Source organism: Diceros bicornis, chromosome 10 (genome assembly GCF_020826845.1).
Source record: "Diceros bicornis minor isolate mBicDic1 chromosome 10, mDicBic1.mat.cur, whole genome shotgun sequence".
Classification (NCBI taxonomy): domain Eukaryota; kingdom Metazoa; phylum Chordata; class Mammalia; order Perissodactyla; family Rhinocerotidae; genus Diceros; species Diceros bicornis.
In genome coordinates this window covers 49,623,895-49,651,804 of record NC_080749.1, presented here as the reverse complement: position 1 = coordinate 49,651,804, position 27,910 = coordinate 49,623,895, and the positions used below count along the sequence as shown (strand labels likewise).

The 27,910-nt window shown below is 39.4% G+C and overlaps 1 protein-coding gene across 1 annotated transcript in view; it reads right to left on the bottom strand.

The window, feature by feature from the left end:
* The window catches only part of B3GALT1 (beta-1,3-galactosyltransferase 1), a 37,610-nt gene extending 10,207 nt beyond the window's left edge, over positions 1-27,403 (bottom strand). The window contains exon 1 of the mRNA XM_058548628.1: positions 27,276-27,403. The gene's annotated coding sequence lies outside the window, so the exon portion shown is untranslated. The remainder of the gene's footprint in view (positions 1-27,275) is intronic.
* Positions 27,404-27,910: the final 507 nt, after the last annotated feature.

Here is a 27,910-nt window from a genome sequence, read left to right as displayed (position 1 = left end):
GCAGTTGAACTCATTTCCCTCTCAAACCTGGAAGAAATTATTTGAACTTTTCTCCTTTTAGTTCAATATACCTTGAAATTTATTGACAAGGTCTTTATAAATCTCTGCATTCGGAAGAATGGGGCCAATGTGAAAGAGGAGTGGTCAGGATGAGAATGCCTTTGTGTGGGCCTAGGGCTCTTGCTATTCTGAAAGCTACACTCTATTTCACTGCAGAAAAAGTGCACTTCAAATTAGAAGGGAAGATTATAGCTTTCTTCAAATCAACGTGTTGCCCTAGTTCTAGAATTCAGAGAATTTTTAAACATCGCTACAATCCTCTTAGGGAAAAACGAAAATGAGGCTATCTCATTATTTTAAATAAATGCTTGGCTTCCGTTGCAGTGATGGATATTGTGACTTGACTGCCTTATATGAGACACATTTTTAAAGCAATCACTTATTTAATCATAGGAGCCTGGGAACCTGGCAATGTGGTTGGGCCATAGGTAAGGCTTCTCCACTGGGATAGGAAACACCAGGATGTTTTATTACAGATGTGGAAGAGGATGAGAGGAAAGACATCCTATTAATATAAACAGCAGCTGGGAGAATTTAAAAATGATGAGCTACATGATACCAAAAAGGGTATTCATTTTGCCTATTATTTTGGGGGGAAGCAGATGTAAATGGATATTTTTAGAAACCAGAAAGATGTTAGAGTATTTACTATCCAAATTTAAACAGTCTAAGGAGATATTGCTTAGACAGCCAATTACAGAGAAGTAATATTATCTTAGGTGATATTTCAAAGAATGATATTAGGACTATGAGGCAATTGATTAGATATGGAAGAGAATTTGCAATTTTATTTTCCTTTTCTAACTCAAATGCCCCTTTATACAATATCAACTTATTAGAATATGTAATGGCCAAAAATAATTTTGTGTAACTGCTGCCAAAGGAAATTATTTTGTAGGCAGTCAGACTTATGGCACTGGAGGACGTGGATTCAACTTCGAGATTTTTAGTCATCAGCTCTGAACTCTGTATACCTCTCTGCTTTTGTTTCTTCATCTATAAAATGAGAGTGATAACATCAGGACATACTTTGCACGGTCCTTGTGAGGATCAAATAAGATCCTGTATTTGAAAATACTTTGTGAACTGAATACTGCTACAGGAATGAAAAGTATTATCATTATTAACATAAACATGATAAATAAAGACAAATCCAGAGAGAATCACTTATAAAATGTTTCATGAGCAACGACCAGTCAATGCATCTTGACTAATTGGTGCTAGAGCAGTTTTCTTACTTGGCTGTTGCTCAAAAGGAAAAAAAGATGCTTGGCATTTCTAGTCGACTGTCTTCATGAGAATTTTAATTCCTTTTATAACGCCTATGTGAAAAGGTCTTGCACTTCTATACAAAAGATGGTACACAAGTTAGAGGAAATGTCATTATGACTTTCATTAGCACTAATGTGATGTAGAATTAGAATTTTTTCAAATATAACCTGAAAATATCAAAAATCTACCAGATTTAAATAGCCCTCCTAGTAGCATTTACATAGCCATAATTAACATTCTATGTAGACTTAAGATAGCTTGAAATGGCTACACCATGGTTATTTTACAGATGTTTAAGACAAAGCCAATACAAGGTTCATAATCTTGTCAAGGTTGTAATAGAATCTACCCGAAATGTAATATTACAAAGTATATCATTAGTTCATCACCTAACTAAGGAGCTTATCAATTTTCAGCATTAGAATCGGCTTTATGAATTGTTCTAGAAATGCACCCAAAAGGAAGTCTGGGTGACAAGGACAGTTTTGTTTGGCAGAGTAGCTTTTGAACCACACCCTTTTGTTTCTGAAATCTGTGGTTTTGTGTATAATTTTCTTAAATTAGTACCTACTAGTCAATCAGATGAAAATGCTGCTCTTTGTTTCATTCTCATCCTCAGTCATCTATGTTGGTTCTTCACAGTACTTACCTCTGCCAGTCCCCAGCATCGCTCCCCACAAGCTATTCATCAAATGCTTGCTCAACATTACCCTCACCAGACACTATATTATGCTAGTGATTTCTATTTCTACACAGTCCTTTCTTTATACAACTTCTTTTTTGCTAAAGATTCTTATTTTCCAATGGTTAGAGACCCAGTCTGCTGGTTTTCATTCTACTGTGCCTTGAACTCTACACAATCCACCTTACAGAGCTCTTGAATCCATTTGAGGCTATACTGGACTCCTCTAACTTGGATTCCACCAGCAGGGATTTCAATATTAATCTCTCCCAAGGCTTTGTGGTTCAATTCTCATTCCTGGGTCACTTCTCTATTCTTTTTTCCCCACAGCATAAATTCCCCACTATTGTCCATCATCTTTATTCTTACTCCTGCACCTTTAAATATTGTGGAGTAATGTTTCATTATCAAAGAGACTGAGCCGATTTGTTACCCGGACAAAGCACAAGATTGACAGTTAATAGAAAAGGATTCAAGTTGTAGCTCTGCCATTGAAATCTCTTTGGAAACATTTTTTTCCCCCTAAAAATCTCTGTTGGTTTTAAAATTGCATTAATCCTCACTGATCAGAAATTCTGCCACTAGTCCACGTTTTCTCAACCCACGTGATGAAGGACTCTTCTTCTATAGTATTTGGCGTTTTCAGTCTCTCATTCTCATTGGCTCCTCTTGTTTCTAGAAGTGTTTGTCTGCCTTTGCTTGGAAAAATGACAAGAATAACAACAAGAAAACCTTCTCTTGACCCTAGCATCACTTTCAATTATTGTCATATTTTTCTCCTTATTTCATACCCAGAGCCCTTAAATGAGTGCGCTCCCCTGTTTTTCTCCATTTCCCCACCCATTTAACTCTTGCAATCTATCAGCATGGCACCTTCCTTGACACTCTAGTCACTCTCTTCTTTCTACTCTTGCCTAGGATTCCTTGAACTGTGCTCTTATGTTTCTCTGCTCACATTTCTGGTGGTCCTTTGCATTTTCTCCCCTTCACCCCTCCTCCACCTGATCTTCACATTCTCCAGACCAGTATTCAGCCCTCCCTCCAGTCTCATTAGCATGAGGAGCTTGCTCTCTTGAGAAAAAGCTCCTGCTATCAACTTTCCAACAGTGTTCACCAGAAAGGTGGGTAAGAGAACAATGAACTTGACATCCCTTCCCTTTTTCAGTCCTGTTCTCTCTCTCAGACAGGATACAAATCTAAGTTTATGCCAAAGTGAGGACACATTTGCCTTCCTTCTGCTTTTCCTCTTTTTTTTCCTTGTAGAAAATATATTTCAGAACATGTGTTTGAGTCCATTTTTTTAAACTGCGAAGTTTGTGTCGTAGATGAACTTAACAGGCATATAGGACAGGTTTTGGTAATGACAACAGAAGGTGAAAAATGATTTTGTGCTTTATGTTCACCTACACTTATGAGAGTTTTACATTCCTTTATATTCGAGACGTCAGGCTGTTTCTGAAACCGTTAAAATGTTGTAAAGTTCTATTCAAAGTGTATTTTTACTTGGCCCATTAGAGGATGACTTTCCATGAAACTCTGAGGCTATTTTTTGTTTAAAGACTGAATTTTAATAGTCATTTTTTCAGCAATTCCTAGACAGTTGGTACAGGTGAATTTTCTAAGAGATTTCAAGCCATTTTCTTTCTCTTCCCTTATTACATAATTTGAAAACCCATACAATTTGAAAGTTTTGTAAAAGTAGAATTTAGGAAAGGTCTGTAAGTATAATTGGAAACAGGTCAATTGTGAAAGGAAATAGTCTTTTTTTTTTAAACAAATGGAACCGTACAAATGTAAAACCATCAGAAACTAGAGGAAAAAACCTAACTTGCCATTCTCTACCCTCTCTCTTCAGTCAAAAGTATAACCATTTTCGTGACTGGGTAGATTATCGTGGCACATCATTACTAAGATTTGTTAAATCAAGATTGTGACATTATGTAATTAGTTATTTTAAAATGACATTTTTAAACAATAGCTTCTATTTAATCAATGCTTATTATTCGCTAGGACTATAAAAAGTGCTTTCCAAATAACTATTTATACGTATTATTTACGTATTTAGAGAACACACCATCGCTTCTACCGCTTCTGCTCACACCTATGATATTCTCCATAATTTACATATAATCTTACTAACAATTATAAGAAATAGGTATCTTTGTTCCCATTTTACAGAAGAGGAAACTGAGGCAAAAAGAGATTAAGCAACTTATGTCAGTGGCACATAGCTGGTGAGCGATTAAACCTGGATTTGAACACAAGTCTATTAACCTGTAATGTGTAGGTCCATATACTATATTCTGTACTTCACATTTTTACATGGTAGTCAGGTGAAAAATTTTTATTTTTCTTATTTGCTTTAATTATCCATGGGGTAATGTGAAAGGTAGGGAAAATGGACTCCCAGTTGCTGTGCATCTCACCATGGCTCAAGAATCTTCCTGGCCCTGAGATCCTTAGTTTCATAACAAAGATGTGTAGTCATTATTCTTTTAATGAGAACTGGAGCAAGAATGAAGGACTCATCTCCCTTTACAAGGCTATTCCCTTCACAATATTAAGATATCTAGAAAACCAAACCAATGATGATGCTTGGAGCTCACGCAATTCTAGGTCAAAAGGAAAAGTTTGCTCTGAAGGGATATTTTAATTAAGTTCTGAAGGCCAGATGAGCACTTATCTCTGTCATAATCATTTTATCTTGGGGAAAGTGTACGACTTGGAATCTGAGGCTCTGCCACTTACTAGTTATGTGATTGTAGTCGAGCGAATTCTCCATTTATGGCAGATTTGGTAGTTTAGCTAACTGATTTCCTATGCCAATCTCCATTTTGTTTTTCTTCCAGGAAATGGGCCAGTTGAGAATGAAGCTGAAGTCCAAAACTAAATTTCCCAGACCCCTTTACCACTAGGATAAAGGCGTATGACTAGTTTCCCCCAAGAAGATCTCTCCAGGCAAGACATAGATGCAGGAGTGAGCAACATAGGATGGCAGCTGCTTTTTGGTGACTTGGATTCACTGGAAAGCATCTGGAGTGTTAAAGGTGTCTGGTTTTTCCGGAATTGCCATGATAGAATTTCCAGCCTCCAAATGTGAACATCATAGGTGTGAGCAGAGGCAGTGGAAGCAATGATACATCCTCTAAAACAGCTCCACAGAATTGTCAGGCACTGTTTGGGCTGTGTTGTCCACGGTCATATTGTTCTGGCTGGTTAGTAACCAAACCTGGGTCTTGCCCTCCCAGAGATTCCACGAGCTTCCTAATGGCCTTCCATAAATTTCTTTCTCCTCAACCTGGGAGAGTGGACTCTGTTGTTTGTAACCAAGACCACCAAGCCACACACCATTCTCTCTGCTTCTTTAAGTATAAAATGAGATGATGATGATCCAATTTTCAGGCTGGCTGTAAGGTACATGGTAAACTTTAAAATGGCAAATAAAGTTTAATTTTTGTTATTATTAATTGTTGGCCACTTAAGCATTGCTTGAGAGAATAACTAACCATCATAAAATAAATAAATAAGTCCCTGCTGTACTCATCACTTGGGAAAATACTACACAGCATTGCCCAAGTGAGGTGCAGCCTTTTGAATTGAGGATTATATTTGAAAACTCTACTTTCTCTCTCCAGGCTGTTTAAAAATGTATGGCATGTGTCTTTTGACTGGATGTCACATGGCTTTCTCATTGTGATCTCACTTAGGGAAAGATGCCCTAGATGACAACTGACTATCTGTTTCAGGGAACTCTTGTGCCCCTTTCTCCTAGGTGAATTTACTGAAAACTGCACAGCCTTCATTTAAAAATAGGCCACCATAAATACACTCTCAGAAATTGTTGAAAATTCATTTGGTTCTTTTTTTTGATGTGTTAATTTTACTTATATAATTACACATGGCATCATACATGTGCCTACTCTCGAGTCTGAAGACATGCTGACAACTTGTTATTCTCTGTCCTTTATTTTTGGTGCTGAAAAAAGACCACTATGCTTTTCTTTGCATTTATTCATTCATTATATTTGACAATATCACAATTAAAATTTATAAATGTTATATTAAATATATAAACTAAAATGTAAATTCCCTACCTTTAAAGAGCTTATAGTTATATTAACTATAGCTAATTTTTGACAATCTCACAATTAAAATTTATAAAAGTTATATTAAATATACAAACTAAAATGTAAATTCCCTACCTTTAAGAGCTTATAGTTATATTAACTATAATCTTTGTGGGAAGAAAGAATTACAGTTATGCTATTACTGAAATAGTTAATTCTTGATAAGGATGATTGGGTTAAAATCATGGAAGAGATAAAATTTGACTTGGATCTCAAATTTTAAAAAATGAATAGAGAAATCTCAATAGGAGAAAAACTAGTTGTAGGAAAGACACATTCAATGGTAAAATGAAAGCCTTTGCAAAGAAACAAGTGTTAAATTATTTGATTTATTTGGAGAATAGAGAGCTGTTCAGTATGGCAAACTGTTGAATTCATGACAGAACGTAGTTAAACTTGAGAATGCAAAGTATTTGCATGAGTGTATTTTTTTCTCCACCATATCTTCATCTTCAACATACTTCCATAACTTTACCATGGATTATATTTTAGGTTGGTTGTTTCTTTATGTCATATAGAAAGACCCCTCAATCAATTGGCTAGTTTCCTCAACTGCTTTTAACTGTGTCTCTTTGATAAACTGTAACCTCTGTGAGGGCAAAGATTTTATCTGGCTTTATCACTATTTTTATTACTCTCATTATTATGTCCATCTTTATCACTATGCCTAAGCATAATAGCAGAGTGCAAGAAATATTGTAGTTGATGAATAAATAATTGTTGAGTAAATGGCTTCCAGGTAGCCTTAAGTAGTAACCTGTCATCTAATAGTAGCATTACCAACAGCCCTTTGCTGAGATATCATAGATAAAAGGACCGTATTCTAGTGCAAGTATTTGTGTGATATACTGGAAAGATACAGTAAAAGGTCTTTTGAGGTCTGAGCATATGATATCTTTTCGCATGGATGGCACTTTTCACCAGGCCATTCAAGGCAAATGTCTGCCTCTGATTTAACTCCTGAACTCCTGACTTGGTTATCATGATACTAGATTAAAAATAAATTTTCTGGACAAAAGATAAAGTTTCTGTGAATGACAATAAACACACACACACGTACATGCTCATACATAAGCACATACACACACACAATAAACCCAGCATTAATAAAAGAGAAATTCAGGAAACAATATAGAATCAGAATCTTTTCTGGGGTGAATTTTTTTCAAAGTTTTTCACAAGTTGCCAACTGTCAAACTCATGAATTATTCTTTCCTGAATGTCTTTCTGAACTGATTTTTTATAAATTATCTGGCTTGCCGTTGTGGTGGGTCATTTGTGATTACATTCATCTTGTCCAGTTACAGCAGTAACGTGTAAATTGGATCTCTAAGGAGTGATAACGTGATGCAGATAGTGCTTTTCACCTTGGGTTATCATATCCAGAGTCATTATTTGCAGTAGCTACTGTGCTGTGTTATTCTATGAAATCTCCTAACAAGATGCTTCACCTCATGTCACATCCAAGCTACTGATAAGAGTATACACATTGAAAAGTTTGGAGCTGACATAGCTTCACTGCCAAAATTACCCTTCCAGGAAATTATCTTCAGAACTATTGTCAGGTTGACTTTCATATGCTTGGAAATTCTTTATAGAGACCACGTGTTGCCAGATTCAAGAGGATAATTTGCATTTTGGGGTAATAGGAATGGGGTGAAGAATAACCCTTTATTAACTGGAAAGTTTTCAAGGCATGAAGCACAACAGCAATAATGGGCTCCATGGGGAGTCCCGGAAGACTCAGCCCCAGAGACTCATATTTGGGTCCCAATAGACTAGTAGGGAAGTGTCAACGCTTCTGGGTCCCTGGGGAGCTTTAGGGCATGGTTCTGGGGCAATTGTCAGAAATCAGGATTATTATTTATCTCCTAATTGGATCAGAGAGCTAAGCAAATAAGTAAATGCCCAGTAGGAGTAATGTATTCTTGTGGTCCAAAAGAATAAGCTTTTCAATGTGCTGCCTTATAGCCAGAGTGTATTCCAATATCCTTATTACTTTGTGTTGTGAGATGCTAACGGGTGGAAACACTGGGTTAAATGAAGTTCTTCAGATTTATGTACTGCAGGTCTGCTCAGAGACTTTAACATGATCTACTCCTTTGAGAATTTCAAGACAGAGATATAATGTGGCTCACTGAAGTTTGTTATTACTGGGAGCTTCATGGGAACACAGCTTGGGCGGCTGTGCCCTATCGGACAGTTAAGATGCTCCATGATTCCCTTTTGGAATTGTAAATAACTATCACCACTTTTTTGTTATTATATTTTTTGTTTCTTAAAAAAGAGGTCTAAAAAAAAGCAGACTGGTCACAGCCTCGTGGTTACTTTATGGAGTAAACATAATAATATTAGAGTATCTATTTTTAAAAAATTCTTGGCAGCTTACTACCTTGCTACTCTTAATTTTCTCAACTTTTCTCTTTCTAGCAGTGTATTTTAAGGCTTTATTGCTTTTGAGAAGGCTTTTGTTTTAGTAGTACAAAAATGATGCATACTCAAGACAGAAAATTTAGAGGATCAAAATAAACAAAAAGGAGAAAATAAAAATCACCCATAATCCTATCAAGCAGATAGAAGCTCTGTTGACAAGTAGATGTAGATCTTTTCTCAATTTGCGTTTTATGTATTTTCATCTATAAGCTCAGGATCACGTTGTATGGACATTTTCATGTGCTTTTTTCCCCACTTAGCAAGCATCAGCAACACCTTTGCATGCTCTTACCTATTCTCGTGCCGCTTCGTTTTCAATGACTGCCCTATTTCACTTATGTAACCATCCTTCCACTACTGGGTAGTTAGTCTAACAGGCTTCCTGCTCTTCTCAAGCTTACTCTGTTAGCATTGTTAGAGACTTCAGGGATGTGAATACTAGAACAGTTGACAGTGTTTTCACTTCTATAAAGCCTTGTCCTAGAAGCTTCACATGTCTCAATTGCAGTGTCAGAGAACAAAGGCACCAACAATGATCTGCTGCCTGGAGTCCCTGAAATCACACTCATGGTGCTACTGACAGTCATAACTTCCCAACCTGGCTCATCAATCTGCAACTACACCTTATTCCCAGGCCACTAATATTTCAGAGGAACAATACACGCATCGAAACCTGCAATTTATGGGTCAAATCCACAGAACAGCACTAAGTCAACCCTTTCGGCTCTTGGGATGAGAACAGTATGGGATCTGGGAGCCTTTAGGATGGCAGCATGAGATAGTTCCCTGTTTTGTTTGAAGTCTTCCAGGTTGTTTATCTCAGAGCTTGTTCTGGAATGAATGCCCACATCACTTACACCATAGATATTATCTTCAGCACCATAGGGGCAGTTATGAAGAGGCTGAAATCAGCACATCCTGGTAGTCTGTTCGATGAGCCAACTTCAAGAATAATTTGAGCTGACTGCTAAGTACTGAGGATTCCTATCTGGAGATTCACTATAGAAGTTCTTCTGGGCATCTGGTTAGGCATGACATGAGGGAGCCTGGTAAGCGGAATTTCCCTAGTCTAAATGGAGCTCTACTCCAGGCATGCTGTCTTGTCAGAATAAGGTCTTGATTGCCTTTCATCCTGGTTTCCCTAACTGTGAAGCACCCTGAAGTAATATTTCCTATAAAAATTGGACTAGAAAAACCTTGGCTATCTCTACGTGTCAAATGGTTATAAAAATTTGCAGCTACAAACTTTTATTTTTTAATTTCAGGATTTTGGATTTTGTCAGTAATTTTGAAAAGCATTTTTTAAGGAACTTGTGTCAGGAGGCAGTTTTGTGAAGTGTTAAAACTACAGATTGTGTAGTCAGGTGACTCAAGTTCAAATTCTGCCATTTGCTAGCTGTATCACTGTTCTACAATCATTTTCTCAGCTGAAAAGTGTGCCTACTTGAGATTCATAAAAATGACATGAAATAAATATCAGGAAAGCACTCAATATCAGTTTTGGCACACGAATGCTTAATAAATATTATTATTAATTTTAATATTTAAAGAAAATTTAAATACATTCAACTATTTTAATACCATTTATCATCAATAAGGATGCTATTATAAATTGTCTCTACTATGTGCAGGTGCTGTGCTAGTTCCTGGAGGGAGACAGTTGAATAACATACTGTGCTCTAAGGAGCTGAAGTCTAGAGAGTAGTCACCTGTAGTTTACTTCAATATAGTGTTGTAAGCCATGGAACACATGACATAAAAGTGTGTATGAGATGTGAAGATGCATTGCTCAGTGTAGACAGATGTAGGGAAGACCCGCTGGAGTCACATGGCGTGGACAGTGGAGGTTTACTTGCTGGGCATCAGCATGGGTTACTGAAATGGTGTGGTTGCTGCTTTCCTCTATAGCTTTCAACTCAGGCTTAAATTGAGAGAACTGGAAAGACCTCAAGTGTTTTTGTTGTGTTTTGTTTTGACCATTGGCTTTTTTTGTCTTACAGAAGATGTAATAAAACAAGTCCCTACTATTCTCTGTACAAGGTAACTTTTGTAATAGTATGTATCTTTATGTAGCCTAGTTCAGGGAATAAATTTTAATTCACTTGGATTTTTTTTTCAGCTTCTTTATCATTTACACCAAACCACATTCTATTCAAGTGTTTAAAAACCTAGACCAATTTAAGTTAATAGTTTCTGGTGTTTAATTAAGCAAAAACAAGCAAAAAAAAAGACAACTATATTTTAAAGGAAACACATTATGGTAGGGAAAATTACTTAAACATATTAGTCTTTCATCCTTATTTCCTGTTGTTTCCTGTATTTTTCCTTCTATCTGAGATATTCTCTTGCAACAAATACAGAATCTCAAAATCTGTACTCACTGTTACCACTGGGATTTCTTGTATCTTTGTCTGGGGCATTTTACTTTCCTAATTAGGAACTTGGCCAGTGGCTGCTGGCTAAAAAACAGCCTGGTATTGCTTCTCAGCCCCTGTTAGGAAAAGAGGAAGGCTGGAATGGGCTGTTGGTCCTCATTAGATGGCTGATAAGTCTCATTTGTACATTTTGCAGACACTGCTCAGGCAAGCACGGCAATGCCACTGTGGCCAGGTTTGCTAATTGGAGAATGTGAACGAGTATCCATGTAATCTCAGGGTCTCTGGGGGCTTTGCCAAATTGGAGGTTTAATCCCACTGTTTTTCTTATCCTGAAGGCATAGAAAGGCACTATCTCAAAGTTTTAGTCTCTATTCAGATACGAACATGGCTCATAATGATCAAAGGTCACATGTGAATGAACCACAGAAGGTGACCTTCTTATCTTAAGGGTGAAGACCTTGAGCTGATCCATATTGTGTTCGAACACTGGATGGAGAGGTTGCTCTAGAATAGCTTTTTTTAGAAAGCATTCTTAAAAATCTGTTCAAGAAGGTTCTGAGTATCACATAGGTAGATATGTCTTTCAAGTTGTCCTTCTCAGTGAAATGAAGGATAGCATGTAAGGCAGTGGTGGCGTTTCTTATCTTTCATAAAAATGATTTCAATGTGTTTATAAGCATGGTTAATTTAGAAACTTCATTACTACATTTTATAGGGAGAAAGTCTGTAGAAAGATTAACCATTTGTGACCAAAGTAAAAGAACCAGTGGAATCCAAAGCTAGAACTCAGGTCTCCGAGTCTATAAAGAGACTTGCTATCTTCTGGAAGAGACCACTCTGTGCTTCTCAAGGATGGAAAAGTCAGGGTAAGCTGGTCGTTCTCCATCTTCCCACATTATTCCTTTACAAAGGATGCACACTAAGAAGACCATTATTCAGACAGGGCTGACTTTTTATGAAGAAAAATCTAAGCTTCATTTGGGTAGCATCTATTTATTGACTTCAAGCTTCAGTTTTCTACTGTGGGCACAGTTTATACAGAAGACAGCTACATGCACTAAGTCTCCATGATACAAAATGGAGGCTCCTTTAATCTGAGCAGATATAAAGATCCTAAGACCCATAGGAATGCCACTGCCCTGGCCTGATTCTCTTTATTTTTGAGTTCTGATCTGTGTTAGAGAGGGTTTTTGAAATGGAGACCAACACACCCTATTTTGTCCAGCAAATTTCTCTTTTTGGATGATAATTCACTCTAGAGTAGGGTTCGACTCTTCATTAATATAGAAGTCCAACATTGAGCTTGTTTTTGTTAAAACTCTGATTTCCTCCTTATAGTCTAAATTTCAGTGTTGGAAATAGTCTTAAGAGATGATTTAAGACAATCATCTACCCCATGGATAAGTCGCAACATCTTAGAGATGAATGTATCTTAGGAGCTACAGGAAGAGAGTTTCCAGAATTTCCCTTGGGAATTTGTACTAGGATCTGATCATGATCACTGAAAGATGTTATTTTTCATGTGCAGACTAGCTATTCCTATAATTTCAGCACATATCTCCCAGTTTTGCCCTGGGACTTGGTGGAGGTAGTCAAATCAATTCTCTTTTACAGTACCTATGTGAAACTAGATCAGTAACTTTCAACTTTCCTTTCCCCAGATTAAGACATGCCCATTTCAATGGTGGGAGAAAAGAAGAGTTTCCACCACACATAGTTGTTCCATTATTGCCCAGTGTCACTTTTCAATGAGAAAATCAGGAAATAGCTACCTTTATGTGGTGGTTTTCATCTGACTCATTGCACTGAAACATCTTTAAGATCTGTGAATTTTGTTTAAGGAACTGAGTTTCCTTGAGATCCTCACTGTATGGTCTGCAAGAGTCACTGGTGCCTCTATTTTTGTTTTTGTTAAACAAATTTCCTAGTCTGGGAGTTTTGAGCTCATAATCTCTGCAAGGAGACAGCCATCTGTCGTGTAGCTTAGCCTCTGAGCTGTGGGCTTGGAGGAAGCTATATTTCAAGGACAAGGAAGCCAAGGAGGGGAAGGGGGACACGTTTATTTTCACTTTTCACAGACAACGGTAGGAGTGAATCTCAACTCTGGCAGGAGACTGCATGAGGTGCCAAACTGCCACTGTCATTTGCATAATGTGTAATCTAAGGTGTTGATTCATCTCTGATGGACAGGCATGTTTAGTGAGGGGAGGCAAAACTACACATCGCCCCTCTGCCTGCCCCTTAAGAAACCAATCACATTCCTTCTCTCCATCAGCTCCACAGAGGCAGAGACCTTTCTACTCCATTAAACTTCCTTCTTGTGTCTACTTAGCAAACTGACTAATGGCACTGGCTCTTTCCCTGCTGCTGCCACTGGTGCTGCCGCCTCTGATGCTGCTGAGTGCAAGCTGCTCCTCCCCCAAAGGAAAGGAATCGATGTAAATATGACTGGCTGGTTTGGGGTGCACTATTTTTACCTTGTTTTTGTAAAATTGCATTCCACCCCTAAGTAAGAGTTACCTTTTGAAGACTATGGAGGAACATATACGTTCTGAAAGTGCTGTGCTGTTAACCATTTGATGTTAATGTAATTGCAGAGTTAACTGATTTTAATACGCAGTTTGTTGAAGGTGAGTGTTTGGCATAGAATTTTGGCTTTAGAGTCTGAAGATATATCTGTTTGCATGTTTATGCAATAGCAAATCCTCTCATTTTAACAAATGAGTCTTCTCATTTTAATAAAATTCCTAACAGATATTTAGTGAAACTTGTATTTTTAAATACACAGTGGTCAAAAGACACTTTCACAACTTTGACTTTTGCATCATTGTCTTAATTTTGTCCCCATTCCCACTGTGCAGTAATGGTGTTGTTTAGTACATTCTCTGGGGACCACGGGTAGGAGGTTTCTATATCCCTTCTACCATAAACATTTTCTAAACATTTATGTAAACATTTTATAAGCATTTTCTCTAATTCTTAAATAGTCATCCTCCTTTTTAGCAATGAAAAATGTCTCTTTTAAGAGACTTTTCCAATTCCTTTTGGTTGAACCACACAGATTGCCACTTATGTAGCTTAAAAATGGTTGGATATCAGCAGATTTATATGGCTCAGCCCAGCAGCTCCTCAGGAGAACTAGGATTCAAACTCAAGTCAGCCAGGAACTGTCAGCCTTCCTTCCACTATGCATGCTGCTGTCTTATTTATTTATATTTTGTGTTGTTTCAAGAACCGAGCTTTGTATGCATTATGTACTCATTATAATATGTGGTTAATGAATATTTGTTGATTGGCTTTTTAAAAATGGATTGAGAAGTGGCACCACAGAACTATGTTTTGTAACCATTAGCAAAGTATGAGGTCTCAGTTTTCATCACTGTAAATCTGAGTGGTTATAAAGGACTATTAGATACTATCTCTGGAGTCATTAATTCCTCTACTCTCCACATAGGGTATAATTTCCCAACGTCCAAATAGCTATCATATATGATGGGTTCTTCTTGGAACAGGTGAAATCTGAAATCCTGAGTCGCTGATCTCTCTTCCTCCTGTGTTCTTTCCTGCCAGCGAGGCTAAGCAATTTCACAGAGTTTATGAGAAGACTGAGAAAGCACTTAGATAATCCACCTTCAAAATATTGCTCCCCTTTCTTTCTCACTCTATTCACATATCCTTTCCACACTTTCACTTCTTTCCTCTCCAACACTTTCTCTTCTAGAGATAATACTCTAATTTTTTGGCCCCAGGTGTTTAGCTCAATCCTTGTATTGGCCTTTTTAAGAACATATGTGCACATTTTGGAAGAACCCAGGTGGTTGTAATATTGAGAATTTCCAAAAGATATGAATTTTGAGAGCAAATCAAGGGACTGCACAATTTATGGTGTAATTACATAGTAATTACTCAATTTGCTTGTGAACACTGAATTCTCTCCGTGGGTTTTAAACAGATGTCACAGCAGATGCACCTCATTTAAAGGAGAATTTCTATTAACTGCAAGAGTAGTTGGGCTTATTATCTTCAGTGGTGCTGCATTAAATTAATAATAGAGGGCACTGTTGGAAACCATTAGGACATATGATTCAGACAGGAGAGGGACAGAAGGTTGTCAAACATGGCAAGGTTCCCATGAGTAAGTGTATCAAATATGGTGTCAGCATTTCAAAGTGTTGATGAATACTTGGCTTTGGGGTTATGTGACAGTTATTGATAGTAGTAACTGAATTTTGTGGAGAAGTTTCCAGTGTAAAGAATTATTTCTACCTATGTATCTCATTTGATTATCACTGGAATCCAGGATGTAGGTATTAGCGTCCTGAGGCTCAGAGGTCACCCAGGTTCTTACAAGGAGTGTATAGTGGAGCCCAAACCAGATCCGAGGCTGCCTGACTCTCAAGCTTCCCTTACCCTCACATCATACTGCTTCAAGCAAATAGTCAGTTCAGTCAACACATCAATTAGACTGTGCGTTTTTAATCAAGTTGACTGATCTTTTGATTTTTTAACTTAAAATCAAAGTGATTGAATCTGTTATTCGTGAAAATATAGGTTAAGAAGTGTTTATTTTTACATCAAACTCTTGGTTTTGGTGGCATATATTTTCAAATAACTACAGTTTGAAATCAATTCCTTGTGGGATATAGGAGACAGCTAGATATGCACCAGTCTTTTCAACTAAATCTATATACGTCCAGGATAATCACCACTGGCAGCATTATCTTCAAATATGTAGAACAATGTGCCCATATTGATGATGATGGTTTAAAATTGTGGGCAAGTTTGAAATAAAAGAATGTACAAACTCAGTTGAAATCTTGATAGCATTTCGCTGAAGGCTGGGAAAAATTTGCATATGTCGATTTTCCTTTCTGACCAACCCCTTTAATTTTTTTTAGCATGAGTTGATCCCTACTCCACTCCTTTGCAGCTTAATGTTTTTGCTCATCCAAATCCAGACAATGGTTTGTTTGCCCAACAGCCTGCCCACTCCTGACCCCTACTCCCTGGTCTTTGAAAAAGGCCTGGTCTCAGTGAGGCCTGTCACTCAGGAGGCTGTTCAAATGGCGAGGGCTCCAGAGAATTCACTTTTGCTTGGGCCTTGAAGGCATTTCCCTGGGGCACGACTTCCAGACACGTGTGGTGATTGGTGAGAACGACAGAGAGAAACGATCTGCTTGTCTGTCGGTAGGACTCACACACAAATGTCAGAGCTTGGCTGGGAAAAGCTGCTTTTTCTCTTTCTATGTGGCTCTCCTTCCTCATAAAAAAATCATCAATGCTCTCTAGAGATTTCTTTCTTTCTCCTCTCCTCCCTGAAGACTCTACGGTAGCTTGTAGCCCCTTCTCCTGCCTTTTCCATATTCTCACCTGAAAGAGTGGCTGCTGCACTGCGCTCTCTCCCCGCTCACGTCTAGCCCCACTTTCCTTTCTCCTTTATTTATCCTGCTTGGGATTTGTACCCCTCCTTGGAACATTTACCCTCCTATGGCTGCTTTTTCTAACACTTCCTCTCCTGTTCTCTCACCTTTCTCCTGCACGTCTGAGGACTGTCCTCCCAGACCATCTCATCTTGCACTATCAGTGAGCCAAAGCCTGAGTCTCTGCTGGGGGGAGAGGTGGAGATGAGGGCAGAGGAGAAGGAAACCAACAAGCGAGGAGGAAGGGCATCAGATAAGACTTGCAAAGAATGGGGAAAGGGGTAATTAGAAGCCCCTGGAGCCTGAAAATGAAACTAATAAATGAGGCAAGACTTGGCTTTTCTGTCCTGCTCCAACTTTATATATAAAAGTTTGTATATCTGTGATATTAGAAACATATGAATTAGCATAATATAATAAAAATAAATTAATTAATATATTAGAAATAATTAACATTATTAATAAATGTTAATTTATTAATGTTAATTAATAAAAGATGGTTATTACCTTACTGCTTTTTAAGACCCAAAGTGACTCAAATAAATACAGGAGAATTGGGTTCAAACTGTGGAGCAAAATCTAGTTTTGATAGAGGCAGCACTATATTCTTGGTAAAAGGTTCTCTGTGTTATACAGATTGTGGCAGTCCATTGTGAGAGATGTCAGGAGATTTATAATAATAGTCACCAAGTACTGAAATTTGAGTATAATGATTTTGGAGACAGAGAAGTGTACATGTAAAAACCTGGACTCCAGTCCTAGACATGTGTTAATCCTGGAAAAGTTCTGTAACCTCTAATGGCATTTGTTTCCTAATCTATGAAATCAAGATCCTATAGAACAAACCACACCGGGTTGTTCCTAGTTCACGTGGGATAATATATGCAGAGCTCATGGCACAGTGCTTAGCACATAGTAAGCACTCAACAAAGACTGTCCATTAATGGGCTGCAGTTTTTAAAATCAGAGCAGATTCAAGTTTATCCTTGTAAAGACATCGATTTTACTCACTTGCCTTCTGATTTACTTTCCTGAGAGACAAAGAAAGGGGTGTGGATTTGCTAACCTGTTGGGAGAGTGTGACCCACGAGAAATTCACCTCTTATGTGGACTGTGGCAGGGAAAATATCAGGAACTACTATGGTAGGTTTCTCATCAACTGTATGACCTCTGACTATCATGTTTCTGGCCATTTCAAATGCCCATGGATCATTTTTCGACCGAGTGGTGTTCATTAATTTATCAGTAGTTCATCATATGCTAGAGTTATTTCACTAGGATCCCAGGAATATTTTGTGCTATTAGGAGAGATATGAGAAGCCATTTGTGGGCTGGCAGGTAGACTTTATTGACGAAGGAGAATTTGTTGACCATTTCATATTGTAGGGCATTTTCCAAATCCTGGAACTATATGGTTTATGCTAATTCATTTGACCAACATCTATAGAGCACCCACTACTTTGCAGCTCTGGGCTGGGTGCCAGGGAGTCAAAGAGGCGTTAGACATGTCACAGCCTGGCGAGGAAGCACAGGGCCTTCACACAGCTGAATAAATATTTGTTGAGGCGACTGGGAAATAAGCCCTTACTGAATCATAAACGCTGTCTGTTAGACAGCTAAGAACAAACTCCTCTAGGAGGGGCGGGGAGGGAGCAACTACTCTGGGTTGTGGCAGGTTTGCTGCCTGAAGTCCTTACTGTGCTTAAAGATCCCTCTGTGCTGTCTCTCCAGGGCTCAGTGAAATCCGCTGAGAATACCTGCCACGGAGTCCCAGGACAGAGCACTGTGATGTGGCCAGCCCTAACCCCAATTCTCGCCTTTGGGGACTTCTCTATTTTTCTTCTTTAAACCTAGGAATTGTGTAATGTTCCAGTTTCCATTCAAGCCTGTCCAGTCCCTGAGGCACAGCTGGGGAAGGACTTTGGTTATAGTGTATCCAGGGCCATAAACAAACCCAGTGTAGAAAAGCAAACTCCTGGGCAGCAGCCATACAAGGAAGGAGAATTGCCATGTCTGTGGCCGGAGAGAAGGCAGGGGTGGGTGTTATTTGCAGAGAAGGTGCCTGGCTCCTTGTGCCTCAGCCCTCCACTGCCCACAGCTGGAGCTGCTTAGCTTCAACATGCTCATTCAGCCTCACCTAGGTGCCAGCCGAGGCCAATCCAGTTCCCTAGTCAGAACTTAGGGGACCTGAGGCCAGTAACACAGTGACTGAGAATCTTGTCAGATTTCCAACTGACCATGTGCTCAGCCTTTAGGAGTGGAATCAACTACCTTTTGTTTTGTCCTTTGTGACTAACTGGACCATGTTGTATCCTGCTTACTGTAACTAGCACCCCTCTTGTTCTTTGTGCCTCACTCTCTGGAGCCCTGTGTCCTCAACTGTCGGGTTGCAGGACTGTCTCGAGCAATAAATGAGATGACCTGTGAGGCACCTGGCATGGGGAGGATGCACAATTTGTGTTGGTGTACATTTTGTCACATGGATGTTGTTGCAGCCTGGAGTTGTGCCTCTGAACATGAAGCAGGATTGCTTTGGTATGGAGGTCATTTGGTAGACCACAGTGTAAAACTATGTATTTTATTGACCAATATTCATGTGTGCTACATGCATCCCTGACTCTCACCCCATCCCTGGCCTTCATTGCTTCTCTGAGCCTCATTCAGTACCAGACCACTGCCTCATCCCTTACCTTCACCCCATTCCTCACAGGGCACGTCCTAATCAGTTTCCTTGAGTTTCGTTGAGGGTTTGGGACTCAGAGATCTCCTCAGGGGCATAGAGAGGCAATAGGCCACTGAGTTAGAGTGTAGAGGCTTGAGTCTACCCCGAAATCTTCAGTGTCTCCTCTTCCTCAACTCTGCCTCAGCTGCTTGGGAAGTTGTCCTGGAAGAGGTCCAGCAGAGACCAAGGGACACTAGTGGCCCCTGCCCTTCCTGTCAGTTCCTCTTCCCAGGGCTCTGGAGGCCAGAGGGGAAACCTTGCCAGGTGCTGGTTTTCAGACAGGGGGCAGAATGGTAGAGCGGGCAGAACACAGTCAAGTGAAGACTCATTCCCAGCTGTGTGACTGAGGCCTTCCCACAGGCCACCAGGAATGTGTCTGAGAAATGTGGGAACCAAATGCAGATGGTGCCTGCTACTCTGTCCAGCTGAGGAATGTCAAGAAAAGCCCATCTTGAGAGAAACTACATGGCCCCAATCTCTACATCAATAAAAAGAAATAATGCCTAAATTCTCAGCTTGCAGGACTTAAAAAGAAGGAATCAGAGGGAAAACATTTGAAAAATTAGCTCTGAATTTGTCGTGGTCCAAGATCTTTATCAGTATTTAATTTAAAAAGAGAAATAAAACAATGGGCCAACCTCACAGTAGATATTGAATTACAAGCTGGAAAATTAGTCAAACACCTTAGCAATATCTAAAGAGATTAGAGAGTGAATCCAAGTGCCACTGCACCGACCCCCTGCCCAAGCCCAGAACAAAGATGCACAATCACCATTTCTGCAAATGCTACAGGGGCTGGAGGGAAGCACGATGGGCTTTCTGAGCAACTTCCCTAGGTGGAGCAGATGAAAAGGATGTCCTAAGGGGTAAAATTATTTATGGTGTACTCTGCATATGATAAAGTGGAATTAGCAAGAGAATTGACTGCTATCGGCAGCCTATCTCTGGACAAACTACTTTGGCCCATAGTAGGGAAAAACAAAAAACAAACTTAAAATTAATACTTATTTGAAACAAAGAGATAAAGGATGTGGAAAAATACTTCAAGGTGCCCCAGGTGTGAGTGGGCATGAGGCATGGAGGAGAGCAAACGCCAGGTATGGGGAGCAGGAGGGCCCTGCTATCCTCCGGCTTTCTCTTAACACCCTCCTTTTTCCCTCCCTCCCCTTTCTTTCCCATCTACCTTCATGTCTCTCCCCCAACTACTTCCTAGCTACTGGGATCCTCCTCAGTCCTGCCTTAGGTTTCAGCTAGATGAGGGCCTTGTTCCAACTGAATAGTTGATCTGCAAAGAAATTCACGTAAAACGGGTAGAGGCTGATACTGGTAGTCCCTTAGGTAACATCTGTATTTTGACAGGGAGTCCTCTAGGGCCTTATCAGAAAATAGTGAAGAAGCACTTTATTTCACAGGTGTCACAAGCCACTCCCATGGCAGCTATCTTGGAATGGAGGAAAAGGACTGGCGAGTTCCAGAATTCCCTAAATCCCTGCAGGTAGACAGCTGCTGGCTCCCTCTACAGATCAGACCTCATCCGAGATGGAGCCAGGCACTTGTGTTGCATTTGCCTCCCTTGACATTGTTGTATTCTTGTGATGCTTTCCTGTAGACTGTAACTCCATGATGACAAAGACTGTCTCTGTCTTACAAATGAGAGAACATTTACTAAGCCCTTACGGTGTTGTCATAAGTTTTCTAAGCCCTTTGTGTTTATGAACTAATTTAGTTTTTACAACCAGCAGAGGTAAGTAATTCTACACCCATTTTAAAGATTAGGCAGGAGTTGTTGAACAGTATGCCTAAGGTCACAGGGCAGGTAAATGGCAAAGTTAGGATTCAAACCCAGCTGTCTGACTCCTGGGCTCACACAGTAAACCATGATATTCCTGCTTGTATTCCTGGCACCTAGTACAGTACCTGGGAAACAGTCACTACTTCTGGTTTTCCTTTTTTATCTCTGAGATGGTTAATTTTATGGGTCAACTTGGCTGAGCCACAGTTCCCAGATATTTAGTCAAACATTATTCCAGATGTTTCTGTGAGAGTGTTTTTGGATGAGATTTACATTTAAATCAATGGGCTTTGAGTAAAGCTGATTGCTGTCCATAATGTGGGGGGAGAGGGGTCTCACTCAGTTGGATGAAGTCTTGAATAGAACAAAAGGCTGATCTTCCCTGAGCAAGAGGGAATTCTCCAGTAGACTGCTTTCAGACTTCATTTGCAGTGTCTGCCGTTCCTGGTTTTCCAGCAGACTGCCTTCAGACTCGAACTGCACCTCCTTCCTGAGTCTCCATCCTGCCGGCCTCCCCTATCAATAGATTTTGGACTCACTGAGACTCCACAACTGCATGAGCCAATTCCTTAAAATAAAACTCTTCTTATATAGACACATCCAATTGGTTCTGTTTGTCTTGAGAACCCTGACTAAAACAGTCTCCTTTGCTCACAAGTTCCTCAAGGTTAAGTCCTAGGCCCTCTTTTCTTCTCAGTCTAGGTGTTGCCTATTTTCTAAGCAATTGTTTTCCTCCGCATGGCCTCAGTTGCTATCCATATGCCGATAACTCTAAACGTATACTCTAGCTCAGATGTATCTATGGAGATCCAGACCCATATATCCAACTGCGTACGTGGCACGTGTTCTTGGATATCTGAGGGGCACCTGTATGTAGCAGGTCAAAGGTAAATTCATGATCTTGCAATCCTGACTCTCTTTCACGGTGCCCTGTCTCTGTGAAATGCACCCATATCTATCCGAAAGACTAGGAGCCATTCTTAACAACTCTCCTTTATTTTTGTACTCAATCCATTGCCATGTCCTGCCAACGTCACTTCAGAAATTTCTCATATCTTTTTACTCCTCTCCATCTCCACTACCGCCACTTTACCCAACCTGTGGGTATTTCTTATGTCGACTGCTATGGTAACTTAGTGGTCTACACACACATTCTCTGTTTCCTTTCTAATCTTTTTGCTTCACACTCCAGCCACAGTGATCTTTCTAAAAAGTGAAGCTGTGCCACTACCTGTTTGAAAGCATTCAATGACTTTCTATTGTGCTTGGGAAGAAGACTAAATTCTTTGCATGACTACATGGTGGTTCCCAAGCCTCTGCATGTCTCATCCAGCAGTAGTGTCCTCCTTGCTCTCTACATCCAGCTACTCTTACTTTTTTTCAGTTCCTCAAAAATGCTTCCTCACTTCATTGGTCCTTTGCACATACTGTTTTTATTTTTAAAAATGTGAAGCATTATTCCCAACCTCTCAACTCTCATATTAGGAGTGACTTCAAAGGGGAAATTATTGTGTTCCACACACCCCTTCCTCAGTCAATCAGATTCTTTTCTTATACAATCTCATAGTATTCATCTAAATTAATACAAATAATAATGTAGCTAAGATATATTGAGTGCTTATCAAGTTCAAGTGTCATGCACAGTGCTAAATATTTTACAATCATCATATTTAAATATTATCTAACTAAAAAATACAACAAAATCTGAGAAGTAGGTCCTATTATTATTCTCTTTTACAGACAAGGAACCTGAGAACCAGGGTGGGAAGCTGAGTGCATATTCAGTGGTGTGATGACTTGGTGGATATTTGGCTCTCCCATTGGACTGTGTACTTGGAGCGTACAGGGGCCAGGTCTGTTATTGATCAGCACTGTTAGAGGACTGCCTGTCATGTAGAATGTGTGCAATACCTACTTGTTGATTAAAATAATGATGAATATTTGCATGAGTAATGAACTAGGACACATTTTAATATGGAAACTAACTAGATATCCCTCTTATTCTCTACTCTAAATTAGTTGCCTATGAGATTATTTACAAAATTCTAGACAGTTGCTTGCAAATGAGAAAATGGCATTCCCAATACTAGAGATGTTTTACAGTCCCCTCCACTCTTCATTTTGATGACCATCTGCTCCATTTCCAAATGAGGCAGCAATTTAGTTTAATTTTACTCACAGTGAAGGATGATTTATTTTTTTTGGTCCCAGTCCTTCTAAAATAGAGGGAGTCACACACACACAGACACACACTTAAAAACACGTGCACGTTGTGTTAAGTCCACACTAGCAGCTGTAACAAATAAACCCTAAATTTCCGAGCTTAACACAATAGATGGTTATTTCTTATTTGTGTAACAACCTAATGGGGGTGTTCCCGCTTGGCCAGACAGCTTTCCACCAGGCGATCTAGGAACCCAGGCTCCCTCCATCCATGGTGCCCCCATCCCTGGAGGCCTCAGAGTTCTCTCACCCAGCCGACAGCAGGGGAGAGTGAGCATGGAAAAGGCACACCAACTTCCTCAAAATCCTGGCACCAAAAGGAAGCACGTCACTTCCACTCATATTCCATTACTACAAACTCATCGTGTGGTCACACTCAACTCTAAGGAAGGAAAGGAAATGCTGTCTAGTTATACGCCCAGGAAAAAAAGAGAGAATACATATTTGAGTGAGTCACCAGCCATGTCTACCCTACTTCCCATCCTTATAACACAAAGCAGAGATGCTATAAGATTAGTACAAAGTGCCCTGGGGTATGGGCAGATGGAGCTTAATTTTAATGGTGAGCATCTGGAAAGGCTTGTGGAGGAGGGGATTTTGAGTGGGTCTTGATGGATAGGTAAGTCGTGGATAGAAAGAGATCCTAACAGGTGTAACTGAGGCTGGTGCCAAAATGGTGAGGTCTGAAGCCAGGAGGGAGTGAGGGTGTGAGAAAAAATGTATGCCTGTGCCTTGGTCTTTGTGTACATATCTCAGAGTCATGTAGAAATTATTTTAATAATCTATTTTTCATGGTTTTCCTGAACTCCTTCTATAAGTAATTAAATAACAAACAGAATTACCCCCTCCACCATGAGTATCTTAGTCCCTAATGTGAAGATATGAAATAATTAGAGGGTGTGCTCTGTAAGAATTTTAATGTCATGGAAAACTTCTATTTACAAGACTGTGTTAATTATACAGGATGAGGCTGAACAAAGGGAAGATGTGCAATTAGCAGAGCACAGCTTATTATAACCAGCTCTGTTTAGAGGCTCTTCTGAACAGAGATATGTAATAAATCAAGAGCGATCTAGTATTCATTTTTTATAGGACAACTTTTGAGATTTTAGAAATGCAGGACTTGGCCATTTTGGATTTGACTGTGATGATAGTGTAGGAAGTCTTTTACACTCTAGCCTAAATGGTAGAGAGAAAAGATCATGGTCTTTAGAGGGAGAAGATCTCTGTCCCTTCCATTGGCTGGGTGATCATAACCTCTCTGGGCTCCTTCCTATGGGGATGATAATACATATGAAAGCACCTAGCACTGAGCCTGGGCTATATTAAGGACGTAGTTTTTATTTTTAGGTCCATTTCCCCTCCCTTCTACTTTCTTTTTCTTAAGCAGGGTTTCATTCACCTCAATAAAAATCCTTAAGACTTTAAGAACTATACAAGAATGACTGTAATATCAGGAGGATGTACTTCCTCTAAGTCCACCAAACTTCAATAAAGGCAGTTATAATATCAGTGGCTCTATCTGAGCAGTGTCAAGGATAAAGAAATATCATAGTTGTCAAATCCCAGGAGGGCTGACTCAGCTCTTCTTTTCTTCCAAAGAAGACAAACTGCATCTCATGCAATTTGCTTCTTGCTAGGAGGTTCTTGTCTTGTTTTCAAACACGATCTTCAGTGCAAACGACAATCTCTTCTACATAGACATTGCAGGGGCTATGAGTTCCATAAAAGTTGGGCTTTTCCCTAGATATTTTTGCCAGAATATTAGAAAATGATATGAAAAGTTGAGAGCTTAAATATTACACAATGTTCGCACACTATTCAGTTGCAAAATGCTGTGAGCTGCCCATCCCAAGCCTCAGCTCAGCTATGATTGGCCTATACACCCAAGTGCATCTCAGTATTGACTGAAATGATAGAAGCCCTCAGCCCCTGAGAAAGCATTAGGATTGCATTATCATATCAATAGCCCACATGCAAAGTTCTTGATAAAAATGATCATAATCCAGAGGCAAGAGATAAAATATGAGAGTTTGATTTGTGTAAACAAATCAAAGGCATTTAGAGTCAAGCTACTTAATCTATCTTAAAGCATTGCCAGGAATATAAACATCAGAACAGCCTCAGAGCCAGAACAGGCAAGAGTTGAGAGAGTAGAAGGAATTCTAAAGATTATTTGCTACTTTTCCCTGATTCAGTATAATCCAGCCATATTGGCCTTTTTTCAGTTCTGTGAACCAGCCAAGCTCAAAGCCTCTTGTCTTAAAGCCTCTATAAATCATCCTTCTGCCTCTTCAGAGATACATCCTGTAATAGCCAGGATTGTCTCAGGTAAGCTGCATTAACAAGTAGCTTCCATATCTCAGTGGCTTCAGACAATAAAAGTTTGCTATTTGCTCATGCTACATGTCCAGTGTGGGTTGGCTGAGAGTGCTCTGTTCTTTGAAGTCACACAAGTTCCAGGCTAAGGGAGCAACCACGTCTTGGACCACATCACCTGTCAGAATGCCCCAGGGAAAGAGCTGGAGGAGACAACAATTTGATGCTCCAGCATGGAAGTGACACACGTTGTTTCTACACACAACCCATTGGCCAGACCAAATCCCATGGCCCCATGGAACCTCAGGGAGACAAAGGCAATGCAATCCTGTCATATGCCTGGAAAGGGAAGGGAATGGGAACAGCTCTCTTGACTCACACACCTCCCCTGATCACCCTTTATGAAGCGGTTCTAGCTTCACTGACTTAGCACTCCTTTTGTTTTTTCATAGTGCTTATCACAATTTGAAATGGTATTGTCATTTATTTTCTGTTTTGTTTTTAGTCTGTTTCCACCATTGCACTATAAGATCCCTAAGAGAAAGGGCCATGTTGGCAGGCTAATTCCTTGAAACAGTTCTCAGAAATGGTCAATCTGCCTACTATGTTTGAATATTGGATATATTTGTCTTGAATTTGGAGAATCCTTAAGGTGATAATGTCATGTCTCTCAGTTTAAGGGCTTTTTTGCTGTGTGTTGATGCCTCTCCATCCCTCCTTATCAGAGGATCCTCTCTCTACACAATGGCAGGGCTAAGGCAAAGACAAACTGGGCATTCCTTCAAATGCTGTTATGAAGCCAAATATTGGAAAACTACCAACTAAAACCAACAGAAATCTCCAGAGGCAGGGAAAACCAACATATCCAGTGAAAATTGCTGTAAACTTTGTAAATGATAAAGAGAAGAAAGGAATTTGGTGAATTGGCATTTTGTTGAATTTGCTTTTGGCAAATGAGCTTGCAGGGAAGTAGCTCAGACCTACCCCCTCACCCTCCACTCACAGTTGTACTTCAGTGTCAAATTGAGCCTAGTTCTTAGAAGGCACTCTGAAATAGCTGTCCATTTCATGGGCAAAGAAACTGTAATTCAGAGAGATTAAGTTATTGGCTCAAATCACAGAGGTGATGGTGGGAAAGATAAAAGTATGAGTCAAGACTCCTCTTGCTGTGTTGGTGCTTTGTTTCTTGCGTCACACTCCAGGAAGGACGCGATCGTTTTTATAAACTTAGTATGCTATATAGGGCAAAAAGTTAGTGTTTACAGAAATATTCTAAGGATTTCTCTTGCTTTTTTATCACTTTAAATAAAAACATTTTAATGATTATCTGTTATTTTAGATAGTTTTTATAACTATACTGTCATTTTCTATACAAAATACTATTATTTTCAAGTGAAATAAGAAATAATTGAAGTATAGTTGCCTATGGGACAAGGTTATTTCAGCAAAGAAGTTTCAAGAATCAATTAGCTATGGCCTTGGAGAGAGAGATTTTTAAATAGGCATTGTCTCAGGCCACTTAAGGCATATCTTTAGTTCCCTAATATTTCATCTTAAAAGAGGCCACCACTAAAATCAAAGGTTTCATTCATTGTAAATACTTGTAAATACAGATTTTTTTAAAAAGGACACTTTTTTGCAGCTACCATTTTTTTTCTCCTGTATAATTCAGGAACAAGGCTTTTCTGGCATTTTACATACTGTAGCAGATAAACACTTACAAAAGGCAAAAACCAAACTTTTCTTTCTACTCATTAGTCCTTGGATGTTGATTTCTGATTTTGTAGAATTGCTGTTATTTTCCCCAGTGATGGGCTGCCTAACTGAGCAGTGTGTTCTTCTCCTACCTGGGGAACCAAGCTTTCTGTGTTCTCCTTCTTCTTAATACAGCTGCAGGGCACAAAGCACGGTCTCAATCTGTCCGATGAGCAGATTTGTGGCGGCTCATGCCAGGAGAAGCTGCTGCTTAGCAAACTGCAGGATCCTGTGTGGATAACAAGAAGAGAGAAAACTTTAGAAACAATGGAAATTCATCAGGCTCTGAGAAATGAAGGCAGAGTTCTGTCACTTCAATAAAAAGACTTGTAGTTAGTCTATAAGTATAATACATAGAATGGCATGTGGGAAAGCACTGAATAGAGGTTGAACAAATGAAAAAGAGAGTGAATAAATGAACAAATGAAGATCAGAGCTGGTCCTAGGATTGCAAACCCATATGCCTAACAAACCAGGCAAGTAGGGTAAATGAGGGAGCAGACTGGGTGTGAGATATTTGGGAACGGTAGAGCACATGTGCCATCTGAAGGGGACAGCCACTGCTCAAGGCTATCTGATGGTTTTCACTGATGCCATAAGGAAAAACAGGCTCAATTATGCCACAACTTCAGGTTTTCAAGGAAAGACAGAAATACAGATTTTTATGTGAAATCTCTTGAGTTTATATTTTAGAATTCAACTAAACAAAACAAAACTTTGTTCAGGT